This window comes from Pleurodeles waltl, chromosome 8 (assembly GCF_031143425.1).
Source record: "Pleurodeles waltl isolate 20211129_DDA chromosome 8, aPleWal1.hap1.20221129, whole genome shotgun sequence".
NCBI classification, from domain to species: Eukaryota; Metazoa; Chordata; class Amphibia; order Caudata; family Salamandridae; genus Pleurodeles; species Pleurodeles waltl.
In genome coordinates this window covers 271,761,960-271,776,192 of record NC_090447.1, presented here as the reverse complement: position 1 = coordinate 271,776,192, position 14,233 = coordinate 271,761,960, and the positions used below count along the sequence as shown (strand labels likewise).

Sequence of the window (14,233 nt, the reverse complement as noted above, 5' to 3'; positions counted from 1 at the left end):
TGGGGGGCCAGAGGGGTTATTTTGTGCTTGCACATGCCTGTTCTCCTGCTCCTCTGTCTAATACCCTTCCAAGAAATAATGTGAGGGTGACTATCTCAGGACTGCGGCCTACATATTGATAAGGCATTAGTAAGGCACCCCAGGCTTCCTATAAAGCTGTGAGACCTGTAAGCCCAGTGCTCCTTGGGTGTGACACAGACCCCTCCTCAGGGGCCCACTTTAAGACCCCAGCTCCAAGAGCTTGTGTGAAAATACTGTGGTAAAAGGTAACCCCTAATGTAGAAATCTGGGTGGAGGGCCCGAAGAGCATGTAATGTCTATTGTCTATTTAGTGTCTATTTGGTGTCCATAAAATCTGTTGGGTACCCAAACAAATGATAGTCTGTTGACATAATAATAGGTTGCCGGTTTATGTATATGGACAGGAAGCTAGTACCATACAGTATCCAATCAATAGCAGTCAGTAATAGCAGTCATCAATCACTTACCTACTCCCCCGGTCCTGTTCAGGTCCAGGAATAGCCACCGCCTCTACGCACAGCAACACCAGCACCAGCGTGTGATGGCTAAAAGAAAAGTCCCATCAGACACCACCTTTTACCCCGCTTTAAAAATATGTGAAGATATTTTTATAGCAGGTTCTAGGTCATCAGTCCAAAGGTCGAAGAGCCCAATAAACTGTAAGCAAATGTAGGCAGATGTTGAAGGCAGCTCTGCATTCCCATCTTCAGCAATTGGCCACATCCCCACAGCACCCCCACAGTGCCACCAGTGACCGCCCACCACCCTGCTGCACACCTATAGTCAGCCAATGTCAGGGGAGTGTCAGGCACAGTGGTGGTGACGGTACCAACAGTGAGGGTGGGATGCAGCTGCAGACCACCGATGTAGCTTACCAAGTTAAACTGGTAAGGCGAGGTAACCTGCCAAGATACCCTGTGAGATATGACAAAACGTGCCTGGTGTGGTGTGGCGTGGCAGGCTTCTTTCAAGCACATGTCTTGAGGCTTGTTATGACACGTGTCCTGAAGCACCTGAAATTGAAGCTGAAGACTATATCCCCCTTGTCTGGCAATACTAGAAATCCTGGAGGTCGGGGATCTAAGCCCCCCTGAGGCTGTCAGCACTCTGGGCATATTTTCAATTCACAAGTCGGCACTGTCGGAGCTGTCTGCACCGGCAACAATCATCTTGGCATGGGGAGCATGGCGTGTGATGCAGAAATGGGCTATGGGTGGGCACGAGCGTGGCAATGACGTTAAAGAGGAGGTTATCTTTTCATGGCATGGTGGAATACTATGGCAAATTCATAAAAAATGTAGCTGAAAAATCTGCACACTTGAGAGGTCTGGTGTTGAAGAATAAGGAATTTGTCTGGACTTCTGACTGTCAACAAATATTTGTTGATTTACACATTAATTAAGAAAAGGTACCAACTTGCAGGCATATTCCTAGGGAAGAAACAGTATTGGTGCAATTTTTAAACAAAGGAAAGGTGGGAAGGAATGGCTGGCTGCATGCGCCTTAAGACATTTACGTGGTGCACAATTGAACTAGTCTGTAAGAGGGAGGCGTTGGCCATTTGTGGTCTCTATATGCATTTTGAAATTTTGTTTGGGGTACGAAATTTAAGGTATGCACAGATCATAAACTAATGGAAGACATTTTCCAGAAGAAAGGTTTAGAGTTCTTATCATACAAAATCAGAAGGTGGGTGATAGCTTTACAGAACTTGCGTTTGATGTGGAGCATGTACCTGGTATTAACACTTTATCAGCAGATTGCATGTCTAGATCAATGTCTACACAAATGCATGAAGGGCAACCACAGGATTACTTGGAAAAGAATATTAAAGCATGTGAAATAACTTTGGGTGTTTTAACAGAAGAGGCTTGGAAGGAAGAGTGGGGGAAAGATAATGAGTTGACTGAGATCATGTAAGTAATTAACTCAGGTTGTTTGAGAGAACTGACAAGATCTTGGTACTCCATAAAAGATTAATTAATAGTTTACAAAGGTTTACTGTTGAGGACGACACGATTAATTCCCCCCTACAACTTAAGGAAAAGATTAATATTGAAAGCACATCAGGGTCATCTAGGAATTGTAATAATCAAGGAAAGACTGAGGGCAAATGTCTGGTGGCCACGGATGGATTTAAGTATTGAAAATGAAGTATGGGATTGTGTGGATGTGAGAGTAGTGACAAAGTGTTGACACACAAATAGATGCCTATGGTGTGTCGTAGATTACTATATCATCTATGGCAGGAAGTTGCAGTTGACATTTTAGTTTCTTTAAGAGGGGAAATAAACATGCCTTTTTTTATAGTGTTAATGGATTTATATTTAGATGGGTTGAGGGCACATGCGTGCAAGAGGTAACATTGAATATAGTCATCAGGTTTCTAAGCGAAGTATTTAAGAGGGAAGGGTTCCATGTCACTGCTCTCTGATAATAGTTCTCAATTTTCATCAAAAACAATGGAAGAATATTTATGATACTGTGGAATTGTTCATCAGAAATGTTCATTTCTAGCCCAGAAACAAATGGAACTTTGGAAATATTTAACAAATTAATCACAGAAAATATACAGTTGTCAAGAGTGCACTCTTTAAATTAGAAAGATGAGTTACATAAATGTATAACAGTCCATCACAACACCACATACCTTGACAGGAAAGTCACCTTTTGAGTTATTTAAAGGTAGAGCTCCCAAAACTGTTTTGTGTCCAGGTCGGATGGATTGGGGAAAAGGAATAAAGTATAATGGTGTGAGTGAATGGACAGAACGTGAACTGAGGTCGTAGAAGAAAAGAAGGGAGTGCTTTGATAGTCAGAGAGCATCACAAAATAATGTGGTAAAAGTAGGAGATTGGATAAAAATAAAAGCACCTGTAGGTTGTATGCTTTGGTCAAACTTTACTAGACCAATTAAAGTGATTAAGTGTTCCAATAACACTGTTAAAACTGAGGATGGCAGAGTGTGGAATAAAAGTCATGGGGTAGTGTTAAAAACCAATGTGAATACTGAAAAAGAAAAGGTGGTGGGTGACACTGAAAAGTTACAAAATGAGAGTTTAAAGCGAAGTAGCGATATTGGGACAGAAGAGAAGGTGTCAACAAGGAGGAGATGTTCTTGGAAGTGTAAACATCCAACAAGTCTCAAAGAATATGTTCAATAATAATTAGGTTATGCAACCAGAAGTTATTTTTCAGGAAGTAGTTTGAGAGTCAATTTGAAATGTGATTTTGTTAAATTATACTATGTATGATAACAAGATTTTAATAACAACATTCTGTTATGTAGCTCATTTTAACTTTTGTTTTATTTATGTATTTTATAGTGTGACATTTATCTTTTAGTTTTTTTTAAAGGAGGAGAAGTGTGGTATGCTTAGTGCTATGTTAGAGAATGTAGAATGTGGGATAGGTAAGAAAACGTGGAATGTAGAATAGGGAACTCAGAACTAAGAATATAGTTCATGAGCTTGGTGACAGTTGCTAGAGTCAATTGCTCCTGATGAGTGAGGTGTCCTTTATAAATACACAACTACTACTCTGGTAATTGAGTCTCAGTATACTTCTTTCCTCTTTTCATATATATGGGTATTTGTGTATCGCAAACCTAGCCCAAAAGACAGCAGAGTACTGTACAGTATTAAACACAAAGACTACTTTCAACAAAAAGTAATTGGAGGTGTAGCTGTGTTCAAGTAAAAGAAGCAGGCTATTTCTCTAGCGTGATGTAATGTTCTTTAGGGAGGGGAGTTTTCAGCTCCAACTGGAGCAGAGTTGGCACAGCCTTGCTGGATAGTGATGCCATTACTTTAATATCTAATCTCTACATTCATCCAAGAAAGTATTTTTGACTCTTTATCTACTTGTCAGATATCTGCTTTGCGATCTGTGCTCTCTTGTACTTTGTGATGTCTGGAAAAAAAGCTCTATGATTTTATGCTTTGAAGCATATTGCAAGACATGCTTGAAAAATCACATCTTGCATCAGGAAGTAGCTAAATATTCTGTATATTGCTTTTCATGTTTTTATTCAAAATTGTGTAGTATCTTTGGAAAAACGTTAATTTATATTGAATGTATTCTCCTCAAATGAGTAAATCTATCACAATCCTGGTTTATCTTTCCAAGACCTACATCAGCATTATGTCTCGGGATATCATTCTCAACTCTTTTAGTTTCCATCCAAAGGTATTTCCATCAATTGGTAATTTTCAATTGTGACAAATGCATACTGATCCTTTCAGATGCTATATAAATCAAGCCAGTGAGACTGGAATGCTTTGTGTTTTGTTTTATTGATAATATATTACTAGATCTCACTACACCATTTATCATTCACTACTGTAGGACAGGCAACAGTAGAAGCTCTAGGACACCTACGGTTTGTGGGTTTCAAGTGATTGAGCTACAAAATATATTTTACATAGTGTCCTTTTAGCTTTTTACATTGGTTCAAATTCGGAGTGACATCCCTCTATGTTTAACCTTCCTATTCAGAAGTGGTGTTCAAGTTATTGCGTCACTGTAATTCTATATAAAATTAAAAATAAAGTTTCACTTTGTGTATTATGTAAATACAATTTAATACTTATGAGAATCAATATATGTTGGTAAACGTTTGATTCTTGAATACTCATTTTAGAATCATGTTTTGCGTACAGCACTCCATATTAACTAAGTGTGAATACATGGAAAGTTAAATACAACTAAACAGTATTGAAACATGACCATATCCAGTCATGGTTAAAGACTACTCGTCCCCCTGAGTGTGAAAATAACTGTCTTCTTACAATATCATTCCCCATTTTCCACTTCTCTACTGTTACTTTCTCCTCGGTAGTTTCTCCTTATCACTTTAGTGTTGTAATGCTCATTGTGGAAAGTTGTATTGAAGTTTTCTTTTATTCACCAAGCTCCTGTTCAGTAGATTTTGCTTTCTCAAAAATAAAAATAGGAGCCCTGCCCTTCTGAAGCTGCAAGGATCTTTGGATCATGTTTCATCATCTTTCCTATTGTGCACGCTATACATGTGGTCACCACAGTTTGATGCCTCCGGAGCGGTGGTAGAAAAATGTTTAGGGTGTGGGTGCTGCCATCAATGTTACATTATTGAACTAAAGGGGATTGTAAAAAATGCACCATAAAAAGAAGTGTAGAAAATGAACCACACACTCTCAGCAAGAGCGGGTATGGTGAAGTATGTAGCTGGGGTGGTGATGCATTTTGGAGCACACTGTTGCAAATATATTTTTGAAGCATAGTGTAGTAGCACACTGGCATTTACAGACTGCACATTCTCAATTGAAATGGCCACTAAATGTGCAATGGCATACAGTTTTACTGATAAAACTAAATAGCGCACATACAATAATGTGTGAAAATTGGATTTTAGCGAATATTCATCATTTGTGCATCACCAGGTGTCTTGACTTGTTTTAATCCTATTGAAATCTTTGTTTGTGTCCCACTTCAGAATTGCAAAAAAATGCTTTATTAGTGCTTTCCTAACTACTTACTTTTGAAATATTTGTACAGTTTATTTATACGTATTTACATTTTGTTGAGTGTAATAAAAAATGACATCCTGCATCTTTTCCTTTAATGCCAACAAGACTGTAATATGGTTCGTTTTACAAAACCTCTCACTTTGCAGCCAAAGAGAAAAAAGTAAAAACACAAATTTCCATGTTAAATGAAGAAACAGCTATTTCTCAGATGCTACAGTGTGACATTTGACAGTGAATGCACAGCAAATGTGGCAAGATACTACGTTTACAGGCATCTTTATTGTTCTTTCACCTTCTGAGCTTCAGGTTGGTTATTTTGGGGGTGCTTCCACTTCTAGTGCCTACGGATGCCTGTGAATGTAATCCCAGAGCAATACATTGACAGAAATGTCTATTGAAGGGGTGTTGGACAAAGTGTGAAGGGGATGGTAAAAGCAGTGAGTTTTGACAATCGTAGGGATCCTGAACCTTGGTCCTTCCAGGATAATGGGGCCACGAAGGGGGCAAAGGGACAAATATCTCTGGGCTGATTGGCTATTGGCTTGAACACACATGCAAGAATCTGTGTCTATTGAAAGGGAGGGCATATAAACATGTCAGTCAGCAGAGGGCCCCCGAGGTGCCATCAGAAATTATGGGAGGGAGAAGGAGGAGGAAGGTGGATGAAAACCCAATGGAGAGCAAAACCGAAAATACTCACAAAGCAGTCCCAAATATTTTAATCATAAAATAAAAAGCATATTTCTTTTCAAAGACCATGTAACAGTTACAGTTAGATTTCTACCAATTTAGCAACACACAAATAGAAATAAATTCCTATCCTGGCAGTTTCACATATCTTAATATCTCCCAGATTGTGACTTTCAGTTTAGTTGCTGAGAATGCGTTATAAAGCTGTCTAGGATGGAGTTACACCATACAGTTTTTTAGCTGCTGGATCATCTTTCTTCCTTCATATATTTGATGTCCTTAACATTCCATTCAGCCAATACAGGAAAGATGCATGCTAACAGACCGCTGTACAAAGGCATGTTCCCCAAGGCTAAATTTTTCGATGCCACAAAACCACAGTGAACATTTTCCTGCTGCTTTTACCAGTCATATGCCTCTACAACTCATCTCATGACTTCTTATGTCACCACACTCATTGTGCTAAGTCTGTTTTTGTTTAGTTTTATGCTTCACATGTTTCACATTAATTAAAGGTTGTGGTGCCAGTGTACTTTCTGTAACACTAAACATTTTGCCATGTAGTCGTGATGCTGTGTATTACTTAAACCCAATCTCTCACTCTCTTACACATACCCCACACAAAAATATATTTATATGTTTATTATTTCATTTCAAACTACGTACTTAATTTAATGTCATCTTTGTTTTACACACACATATTGGGAAAGAAGATAGATAGATAGATAGATAGATAGATAGATAGATAGATAGATAGATAGATAGATAGATAGATAGATAGATAGATAAACAAAATCAATGATAGAGTCTCTGAAGTTACGGTTGAGTTGGCCGGTCCACAGGTAAATGTTTTTTTTTTTTTTAAATAATTTGCAATATATTTGATCATTCAAAACCAATACTAATTACTTTCTTGAGGAATCTTATTTCTTGGGTCACGAACTAATTTCACAATATATTACTAACAGAATGAAACATTCTGATTATGTCCATGCTTTACATCAATCCACAATGAAAATTATATTATATTTTGGGGATAAGAACACAGATCCTCGTCAAAACTGTTGTTTCTCAAAAAACAATAATCAACTACATAGACTGTACAGAAAAACACTTCTAAAACCACTATGAATGAAAGATAGACACAACAGCCTAAAAGCTGTACATTGGTAATAACATGACTACTTTCTCAATGACTGAACCCGTTATTGACCTCTCCAAGCTATCTTAAAGCAAACATTTACATGATGGATTGTTTGACATTTTGGACACTTCTATAGATTTACCTGAGACCGTTATTAGGACAAATGCATGCCGCTATTAGTCCATACTATTATTGTTTTTTCAGAAACTATATTTTTGATAATGATCTTTATTCTCATCTCCAAAATTTAATAGTTTTAATATGTTTGATATTTCAAGACTATGGCCCTCATTATGATCTTGGCGGTCTGGGTTGCCATGCCGGCAGTGGCGGGAAATACCGCCATCCGGCATGGCGGCCAAGACCGCCACGTAATGAAGAATCGAAGGGCCGTCTTTGGACAGGCAGCCTGACGGTGGACGGCATCATTATCCGACAGGGCAGTGCTGCTGCCCCTCGGATAATGATCCCATTTCTTCCAGCCTTTCCCTGGCGGGGGAGCTGGCAGAAGGGGTGCTCCGTGGCTGCTGTGCAGTTCCCCATTGCGCAGGTCACTGCCCGATTTACGGCCAGTGATCTGCGTGACGGGTGCAGCTGCACCCGTCGCACAGAGGCAATGACGGCGGCTCCATGTGGAGCCACTGGCAATGTCCCGGCCAGGCATTCTGCTGGGCCTGCGGGCGGAAACAATGTTTTCACCCGCTGGCCCAGCAGAGTGTATATTATACGGCCGGTAGGGGCCCAGGGGGGCTGGCGGTCCATAGAAAGACTGCCAGCATGAACATGGCGGTGTTAACCGTTGTGTTCATAATGAGGGCCTATAACTTCCCAGTGCTTTATAAATCTTGCTTTCTCACTAATTTCATTTACTTTTAAATGCACCATTTGTCAATATAATATTTTTTCTACTTTTTCTTGAAAGGAGGACTCACTTTGGACCCCACGTTTGTCCATTAAGCTTGCTTGCTTCACTTGCTATATAAAAGTCATGCCCAACTTTTACACCCTACCACTTCCAAATGTCACCAGCCACCCCTGCCAATTATTACAGATTATCCTAGGTTAGTCATCTGTGTCCCTTTTGTGACTATGAGACTTGCATTTCAAAACCCTTCTGCGACCACTCTAAAATTTGTTGTGGCTGCTTAGGTCATAGTGGCTAATGATGCATGTGGACATAGGAGTGCAATTCTGATTAAAGTAAAGACAGTTTAAATAGTATACACAACTCACCACCTTGCTAAGAATCCCTGAAGTGCTGCAAATGTACAGTATTTTTTTTAGCTCAGCAGTAACCGGTTCTCCCTTCTAGGACTTGTCCTGATGACCACCTCTGCTGCAGCTATGGTTATGCTGCAAACCTACAGAAAATAGTGTTAATAGTGGTCTATGAACATGTCACTGCCTGGCTGTAGATCAGCCTCCAAGACTCAGATATGGAATACTACAGGAATAGTCCCATATTTAAAGCTTTACATATCCCACCAGTGTTGCAATTATTTTCCCAACAATTTTTGCCTGATGCTGTTTTTTAAACCTTGGGTCTGATTCACAAAGATTTTTCTGCCATATGTTCTTGTAGTATTCCTGAATTCCTATAGTAAGCTAAGAGCACTTCTTTCCTACTCATGAATATTCATTACTAAACCAGGTATATTAAAAGTGCCTAAAAGTACCTAAACAAATAAACAGAAAGCAGGGTACAAAACAAAATGCAATAAAAGCCCAATACGCCTCCACATTTGTCAAACATATATTATTTGTGAGTATATAACCCATTGTTATTTAATGAGGGAAGGTACACACTTATAGGGGACAACATCTGATTAAAACCTTTACTTTTCCTGAACAGAATAGATTCCCAACTGGAAAGAACCATTTTAAGACTGTGTTTAAGGCAATGGAGCTCAAGAACAGAGTTTCAATACATGTTGTGTGGATAACATTGGAATATTGCTGTTCTTCTGTATTATAATTCCTATTAAACTGTTTTCAAAAAATATTTGTCAATCAATCAATGGATCAATCAATCAGGGTTTAAAAAGCTTGGCTAATCACCCACTAGGGTATCCAGGTGCTTGCGGATCCCACAGGCCTGTTTGAACAGCCAGGTCTTGAGGGTAATTCAGAATTCCGGAAGTGAGGTGATGGTCCAGAGGTGCGTGGGGAGGCTGTTCCAGGTTTTTGCTGCGAAGCGAGGGAAGGAGTGAACTCCACTTCTGCTTTGGTAGATGTGTGGACTATGGGCAATTGAAAGGGGGGAAGAGCATAGTCTTCTCAAAGGTTGCTGGAAGTTCAGGCAGTGGTTAATGTTCGCAGGTCTGTGGTTGTGTAGATCCTTTTGTGTCTGAGTCAGCAGCTTGAATTGGCATCTCTTCTGTATGGGGAGTCAGTGGAGTTGCCTGAGTTGGGGTGTGATGTGAGTTTGCTGGCGGAGCCCGAGGATGAGTCTGGCTGTGGTGTTCTGTATGGTCTGAAGTCTCTGTAGGAGGTGTGCGGCAATTACTATGTAGAGGACGTTGCCGTAGTCCAGTTGGCTGATGATGAGGGCTTGTGTTTCAGTCCGTCTCCTGTGTAGGGGTAGCCACTTGAAGACCTTATGTGGCGGAAGTAGGCAGAGAAGATGGCATTGATCTGTGATTTCATAGTGAGCTTGTTGTCAATGATGATTCTAAGTTTTCTTGTGTGGTCAGAGGGAGTGGGTGCAGGCCCTAGGTCTGATGGCCACCAGGAGTTATTCCATGTGTTGCTGCTGTTTCCAAAGATAAGTACTTCTGTCTTGTCTGTGTTCAGGTGCAGGTAGTTGTTCTTCATCCAGTCAGTGAGGCTTGTCATGTATCTGCGGAAGTTGTTTTTGGTGGTGGAGTGTCGTCGGTGAGTGAGATGATGAGTTGGTCTCATCTGCATAGGAAATTATGTTGAGACCAAAGGATCCGATGATGTTGGCCAGCGGAGTTATATATGCGATGAAGAGCATGGGACTGAGGGAAGAGACCTGAGGGACAGCGCAGGTGATCTCCTTGGATTCAGAGGTATTTGAGTCTCTGTTTGCATACATTTTGGAATATTGTTGTCCTTTCCTCTACTAACTTTTTTCTATGACAATTTCACAGGAAACAAAAGGGTAAAAAATACAATTGTGAGAATGCATGTATTTTTAGCTCAAAGGTTTTCTTTCCCTCCCCATTACAAAACAATATTTAAACTTTGAAATGTAAATGTCAGGTGGGTTAACTACTAATCAGTTTGAGCTAGCACAGTGCATTATGCATATTTAACGCATTAAGTTGTAAGAACATATTAAGCCTTTTTCTATTTATAATTTTACTTGACTCACATATTGGGGTTTGCAATTATTTTTACATACTTTGTGAAGGTGGTGTACATGACACTTATTTCTAGGGACTGGGACAGTTTATGAAATACTTTTTAACATATCCACCTACCAAATTCACACTGCTGTCCCATCATATTGCTTTTGACAATTCTAGGTGCAGGACATAGTGTTTCTTGCACATGCACACTCAACCAGATGCTACCGGGGATGGTGGTTGTAAGACCAGACAGCCCTTAGGGAGGTCTTCCCCCAACCTTTTTGCATACTCACCTCCTGTTGCTGTTGTTGACTTTAGGACTTCTAACCAGTGCTAAAGTGCCTTAGGTCACTCTTTAAAACATTGTAAAATTGCCCTGGAGCTGATTGGCACACTTAATTTACTTATATGTCCCTAGTACAACTTGTACCTAGGGTCTGCAATGTAAATTGTACTAGTGAGCTAGCAGCCCTTATTATGCCACCCGCATACATAGCACTTTAAAACATGTCTCATGCCTGCCTTTGCAGCCTGTGTGCAGTTTTAAATTGCCAGTTCAAAAATAAACCTTTTACCAGGCCAAAATCTTCCTTTTTAATACATATACTCCAAACCTAAAGGGGACCCTAGACTGCCCACAGGGCAGGGTTTGGTGTATTTGAAAGGTTGGATATGCACTTTTAAGTCTTACATGTCCTGGCACTGAAGCACTCCTAAATTTATTTTCACTACTTGAAAGACCTACACTCCTGTAGGATAACATTGGTTTACCTTATCACACTTAATAAATTATAACTTTTGTTTGGGAGCTGGTAGGAATGTCATATTTACACTCAGGTGAATTGTAATTTAAACCCCTCTTTAATGATAAAGCCAGGTTTTAAGTAATAATTCGGCCAACAGCCACCATAAGCATGAGCGTGAACGAGAGACACTAAAGAAAAAAGAGGTTTGCTTGCAATCAAAGGTATAAGCAAAAGTGCAATTATTCATGTAACAGGGTCAATGGCCAAGGCGGTGACAAAACTGCCACAAGGAGGGACAAACATAAAGCATTTACCAATGATAGCAAAGGATGTTTGAAGGGCAACCCAATGAACGAGCGATAGTGACGGGCGTCAGTGGGCGTGGTTAAAACCTGAATAGATAACAACACGACGGAAAAACAGCACTGCTATGCTCGACCTAACAATTTGCATGTGTGTGTAAGCATGTGTATGAGAGTGAAAGTAAAGGTCAAATGGTGTGTGATGTCACTTCTGCTACCTCTGGCATTCTGATGAATTAGTGCTCATGCAGTGGAGAGGGTGAGCTGGGTTTTTTTTGGGTGGTGAAGAGAAAGAGATATGAGTAAGTGCATTCAGGAGTGAGTGAAAAGATGCTGAAGAAAAAATAAATGAAGTGTAAGATATGGAGATGGAGGAGACCTGGAGAGACAAAGACCAATGTTCCTTCAACAGGCAACAGCAGTGTTTTTAAGTTACACTCTCACAATTTCAGAACTGAAACATTTTCAATATTATTTATAAGACATTGTTGTTACTCATTTATCTTAAACACCTAATGACCATTGGCAAAGCCAATAGTCCTGGCTGGTTTTACGTGTGTGTCAGATGTGTTATGATTTTGGATACAATAACAGCAATCTCAGAGTGAAATCAATATATCGGCCAGAGGCACGGTGGGAGGCACATTGTGGAATTTTCAGAAATGTACTTTAGGTGTCTAAACCACGCCCTTAGTTACAAAGGCCACGCCTCTTTTAGACCCTCACTTCATGCGCACATTATTTTCATCCATGTTAAAGCCTTGCTGTGGCACCTTGTGAAACAAGTTCTACCAGAGGAAAATAAGCTCCCAATAGCTGAAAGGGAACTAAAAGGTCTGGTCAGGAACTGCCATTGTTGGAGGGAAGCTCAGACTCCTGTGAATGTGTTCACACTGCTGTTATTGGGCTCACACTTGAGTAACAGAGCTCACACTTCTGTGAAGGAGCGTGCACGGGTGAGAGGGAGTACCCGTGGTTGTGAAAATGCTACCATTCGTGCCAAAGGAACGCAGTGACGTTCATGTGTTGGGGAGAAGCTTATAATAGTGAGGTGGATTTCATGATCATTGATGGGAGCTCACTTGCTGTGAAAAAAGCTCTCACTGTGCTTGGATGGGCGTTCAAAATGCCAGGATTGAGTTCTAGATATTCTGTACTTCTCCCTGGGGCAGCTCACGCTGCCTTAGAGGGGGATCCCACTGATGAGAAGCACGAGGTCACACTGCCAGAGTCCTCAAGCTAGCCTTAGTCTGATGTGAGGTATTTCTATCAGGCCTTTTTTTTTCTTTACATCACAACACTTTGCACTCTGCCAGTTGCTGATTTGCATTTCCCGTTACAAATGCAGGCGACAAGGGCCGTGATGCACAGCCATATAATGAAACCCTGAGGCCTGTCTGGGCAGTTCACGGACAGGTGGGAGAGCCCTGGAGCTGTGCGCGTCTTCCATTTCACGACAGCCTGCCACGCTGTTGTGAGTCACCGCCTGTTCGCCGCTCCAGTATCTACCCTAACGTTCGCTGCAGCCAGAAAGCGACATACAACTGTGGAACATGGTGGCAACACGTTACTTGGCACTGGTAGGGGCTCTGGCTGCCCTCCGAGAACACAAAAAAGAAGCTGCGTGTGAGTCGATGCAAGCTAGGCTCACACCCAAACCTCCCGCCCCCACCCGTAAATTCCCTGTTCTTTTCGGAGCATTCCTAGCAGTGCTGTGGCTTCACTGAGTGGCGCACGGCAGGAAGTCCACGAGGTGAAACGACCGTTAGAAATATTCACTGATTAGTCCTGACTTTAGCATACTATTTCATTTTCAAGTTCTTCGAGGCACATTTGATGAATGCTGTATTTTTTAAGTTCCTGCTAGGGTGATTAACGCGTCTTCTGCATAAAACCCGACCGCTAAAATCAACAGGTTTCCATTCCAGTCTGATAGCTCAAGAGGTTAACATTTGTGCTGCGAAGTGAAGCTTCTAAAGTTTGTTTCACACGACCCAGTACAACTGAGGCAACTCACTCGGCTAAGGCGCTTGCTGCGTGTGTTACCTGCACATAAAACGACCCGGTTCTAATCGGGTCCCCCTCTTCCCAAGGCACCTCTCGGCTTCCGCAGGGAACGATAACAAAGAGCCATTGAGTGTTGAATTCGCAAGCAGGCTCACAGGACCATGCTGTAGAATGTGTCGTGCTGTAGTGCCTGCTGAGGCAGGATGTTGTGTCTGAGAAAAATGGTTGCAGCACTCGCGCTTATTGCGTGGATTTCTGTGGTGAATGAATGTCACCGTAGAAAGAGCCTGTTCTCATCCCGGGTTTAAGCGGCCAAAAGGGTGTTCTCACAAGCCGTATGAAGGACCGTCCATTCAGGAGTGTTTGTTGTTATGTTAAAATAAACAAAGGTGTGCACGTCCTTCGCCGCTCCTCCGGCGGCACACACCCTGCTTGCTGCTCTGTCTGCTTCTGTCCCTTCCCCTATTGTCCTGGAACCTGCCACTGGAGAGGACTTTTCAGG

At 41.2% G+C, this 14,233-nt stretch overlaps 1 protein-coding gene across 2 annotated transcripts in view; it reads left to right on the top strand.

Moving 5' to 3' along the window:
- Positions 1-14,233, top strand: part of ROBO1 (roundabout guidance receptor 1) — a 1,423,180-nt gene that overhangs the window by 1,002,568 nt on the left and 406,379 nt on the right. The gene's annotated exons all lie outside the window — the stretch shown is intronic.